This window comes from Rhipicephalus microplus, unplaced genomic scaffold, assembly GCF_043290135.1.
Source record: "Rhipicephalus microplus isolate Deutch F79 unplaced genomic scaffold, USDA_Rmic scaffold_342, whole genome shotgun sequence".
Lineage (NCBI taxonomy): Eukaryota > Metazoa > Arthropoda > Arachnida > Ixodida > Ixodidae > Rhipicephalus > Rhipicephalus microplus.
The window spans coordinates 20,933-25,000 of NW_027464910.1; the positions used below are offsets into that span (position 1 = coordinate 20,933).

At 57.0% G+C, this 4,068-nt stretch overlaps 2 non-coding genes across 2 annotated transcripts; both read left to right on the forward strand.

Moving 5' to 3' along the window:
- The first annotated feature begins 358 nt into the window (after window positions 1-358).
- On the forward strand, window positions 359-2,173 carry LOC142793861 (small subunit ribosomal RNA). Its single transcript, XR_012891879.1, has one exon. It is a non-coding gene; the product is annotated as a small subunit ribosomal RNA (ribosomal RNA).
- Window positions 2,174-3,892: 1,719 nt separating this feature from the next.
- LOC142793859 (5.8S ribosomal RNA) lies at window positions 3,893-4,045 on the forward strand. The gene has a single exon (XR_012891877.1). It is a non-coding gene; the product is annotated as a 5.8S ribosomal RNA (ribosomal RNA).
- The last annotated feature ends 23 nt before the right edge of the window (window positions 4,046-4,068 follow it).

A 4,068-nucleotide genomic window follows, 5' to 3' on the forward strand; every position in this document is an offset into this window, starting at 1 on the left:
CCGTGTCGTCCTCGGGCGATTCAGATGCGAAAGCGCCGAAGACGCGGGCGTGACCCGTCGTCTGGCGGCTTTGCAGTCTCGGCTCCGTTGCTAGTTCCGGCCGGTCCACCGACAGTGCAGCGGGCTTGGGCAACCCGCACGGCGCGACCGAGTCGATGCAACGAAAAAGAGCGAGCATGAACGTGCTTCTTGCCGCACGGCTCCCACTCGTCTTTCGGGAAGGTTGTGCCGTAGCGAGCTCGAACGCCGTCATCTCGGAGTGCAAAATAAGCGTGTTGGGGCGCCTGAAGGTGGCCTCCGCCGCACACAGACTGCGTCCGGCCCGCCGAGGGCGAGGACGGACGCGCAGTCGAACGATTACCTGGTTGATCCTGCCAGTAATCATATGCTTGTCTCAAAGATTAAGCCATGCATGTCTAAGTACATGCCGAAATAAGGCGAAACCGCGAATGGCTCATTAAATCAGTTATGGTTCCTTAGATCGTTTCTTCCTACTTGGATAACTGTGGCAATTCTAGAGCTAATACATGCAGTGAGCCTGGAGCCCTTTGGGTAACGGGTGCTTTTATTAGACCAAGATCGATCGGGTTTCGGCCCGTATTGTGTGGTGACTCTGGATAACTTTGTGCTGATCGCATGGCCACGAGCCGGCGACGTTTCTTTCAAGTGTCTGCCTTATCAACTTTCGATGGTAGGTTACTTGCTTACCATGGTTGTTACGGGTAACGGAGAATCAGGGTTCGATTCCGGAGAGGGAGCCTGAGAAACGGCTACCACATCCAAGGAAGGCAGCAGGCGCGCAAATTACCCACTCCCGGCACGGGGAGGTAGTGACGAAAAATAACAATACGGGACTCTTTTGAGGCCCCGTAATTGAAATGAGTACACTCTAAATCCTTTAACGAGGATCAATTGGAGGGCAAGTCTGGTGCCAGCAGCCGCGGTAATTCCAGCTCCAATAGCGTATACTAAAGCTGCTGCGGTTAAAAAGCTCGTAGTTGGATCTCAGTTCCAGACGAGTAGTGCATCTACCCGATGCGACGGCTCGGACTGAACATCATGCCGGTTCTTTCTTGGTGCACTTCATTGTGTGCCTCGAGATGGCCGGTGCTTTTACTTTGAAAAAATTAGAGTGCTCAACGCAGGCGAGTCGCCTGAATAAACTTGCATGGAATAATAGAACAAGACCTCGTTTCTGTTCTGTTGGTTTTTGGAATACGAGGTAATGATTAAGAGGGACGGACGGGGGCATTCGTATTGCGGCGCTAGAGGTGAAATTCTTGGACCGTCGCAAGACGAACTACTGCGAAAGCATTTGCCAAGAATGTTTTCATTGATCAAGAACGAAAGTCAGAGGTTCGAAGGCGATCAGATACCGCCCTAGTTCTGACCATAAACGATGCCAACCAGCGATCCGCCTGAGTTACTCAAATGACTCGGCGGGCAGCTTCCGGGAAACCAAAGTATTTGGGTTCCGGGGGAAGTATGGTTGCAAAGCTGAAACTTAAAGGAATTGACGGAAGGGCACCACCAGGAGTGGAGCCTGCGGCTTAATTTGACTCAACACGGGAAAACTTACCCGGCCCGGACACTGGGAGGATTGACAGATTGAGAGCTCTTTCTTGATTCGGTGGATGGTGGTGCATGGCCGTTCTTAGTTGGTGGAGCGATTTGTCTGGTTAATTCCGATAACGAACGAGACTCTAGCCTATTAAATAGGTGCGGGGTTCCCAGCACCTTACAACCTTCTTAGAGGGACAAGCGGCTCCTAGCCGCACGAAACAGAGCAATAACAGGTCTGTGATGCCCTTAGATGTCCGGGGCCGCACGCGCGCTACACTGAAGGAAGCAGCGTGTCTTTATCCCTGTCTGAAAAGACTGGGTAACCCGTGGAACTTCTTTCGTGATTGGGATAGGGGCTTGCAATTGTTCCCCTTGAACGAGGAATTCCCAGTAAGCGCGAGTCATAAGCTCGCGTTGATTACGTCCCTGCCCTTTGTACACACCGCCCGTCGCTACTACCGATTGAATGATTTAGTGAGGTCTTCGGACCGATGTCCGGCGCGGCCTTTCGGTTGCGCCGGTCTGTTGGAAAGATGACCAAACTTGATCATTTAGAGGAAGTAAAAGTCGTAACAAGGTTTCCGTAGGTGAACCTGCGGAAGGATCATTAACGGATTGTGAAGGGTGAGCGCCTCAGCTGCGTCTGCGCCCGACACTTTCTGCCGCTGACCCCGTTTGGACGCGGGGTCGGCTTTTCCCCACGGGGCTGCCTGAATGTGGAGCGGCACCCCGTGACAAATTGTTGCGCCCAGCGGACGCCAACACCGCGACCTTGGACGGTCGGCCAGGTGGCGGACGCGGGTACAAACGGCGCAACGCACTCATAGGTCGGCTTTCGACCCGCCACTGCACCGTGGCTCGAAGCGCTCGAAATGCGCGACCCGACCGCTGCGGGACCGCCTAGTACTGTAAACAGGAGCGGCGGAGCGCGAACGGCGAGTCGTGGTTACGTCGGTAGAAGGCGAGGCTGCGCGTTCCCGAAACGCCAGCCGAGTGCCCTCCCGACCGTTCGAGCGTGCAAGAACGAGACCCGACAATCGCGCGGCGACTGCCAAGTACGAGAGGAACGGCACAAGCGTCGGCGGTCGGTCAAGGAACTGGCGATGTGACGGGTCCGCTGTGCACCAGTGCATACCGTCCCGCCGTCCGCGGCAAGCGCCTCCGCGTCCTCGGGTGACGGAGGCTGCCGGTCGGTTCTTGCAGGCGAGGGATCTCGCTGGCACCGGTTCGCGTTGACGCGCGGCCGGTCATGGCACGGCGATGCGACGGCCGAGGTGCGCAGTACTCGATGGAGGAACCGCACGCTCCGATGACCGTCCCGCCCTCCGCGGCGTATGCGTACCGACCGTAATGGTTGCAGCAGCGCCGGCCGGCTTTTGAATTCGCCACACGAAACACGGTGCGAGATCGCGGTTAGGGGAGCGTCGACGTTGCCAGGCGTTTTGCTTGCTGCCGAGGGAAAGGCGGCACGGCCACGTCGCGCTCGTCGCGATTAGCGGGTCTGCGCGCTTTGGGAAGGTGCCGCAACGACTTGCCGAAAGAGGAAGCACGGAAGAACGAGGGACTTGGACGTCCCGACAATTGAACGCACTTGCGGCCAGGCCCTTGCTGGCTTCGTTCTTCCGCCTCGAGTAGGCTCGTACGCGGCTCCGGCGCCGAAAGTGGTCCTTGGCACCGACTTCGGTGGACGTGGGAAGTGCCGCGCAAGTACGGCGCGCCTGGCTCCACCTGTTGGCTAAAGTAGGCAGCCGGATCGGCATTTTGGTGTGCGGTGGCAAACCGTGGATGCGAAAAAAGCTTGTGCGATTTCGTGGAACAAAAAGCGGGGGTCCCCCTTTTTATGCGGAGGAGACCGACCCGCCCGCCGTGGTGAACCGCGACGCCACGGTAAAAACGGGAGAGGCTTGTCGATGGGACCGTGCATCCCGCGCTCCACGGAGGCCGGGAGGCGGCCGCCCGAGGAAATGTGTAGCCGTCGAGGCCCGCATCTGCGTGCACTCTTATCCAAATGGGTGTACCGCAGGCATTTTCTGGTTAGGCGGGCCAATGAGAGCGAGCACACAACGATACCTACGGGTCCGGCTTGGAGAACCGGCTTCGACGCCTCCCGAGTATTTATAGAGGGGTGGACCACGAAAGCACTCGCAAGTAGCGGAAGCGAAACGCCGTCCGAAACACACCGTTTGCTCGATTTGCGGCAGCCGAAAAAGGCGCGGCAGAGTTTTGGAGTCCAAGCGTGCGCTGAAAAGCGCCCTTCTTGGCCACTGTTTGGCCGAGTGCCAGAAACGTTTGGTTTTGACTGTACGGAATTGAACAAACACTTTTTCACGACTCTAAGCGGTGGATCACTCGGTTCTCGGGTCGATGAAGAACGCAGCCAGCTGCGAGACTTGGTGTGAATTGCAGGACACACTGAGCACTGATTCTTTGAACGCACATTGCGGCCTTGGGTCTTCCCTTGGCTTCGTCTGTCTGAGGGTCGGATCACATATCAAGAGAGCCTTC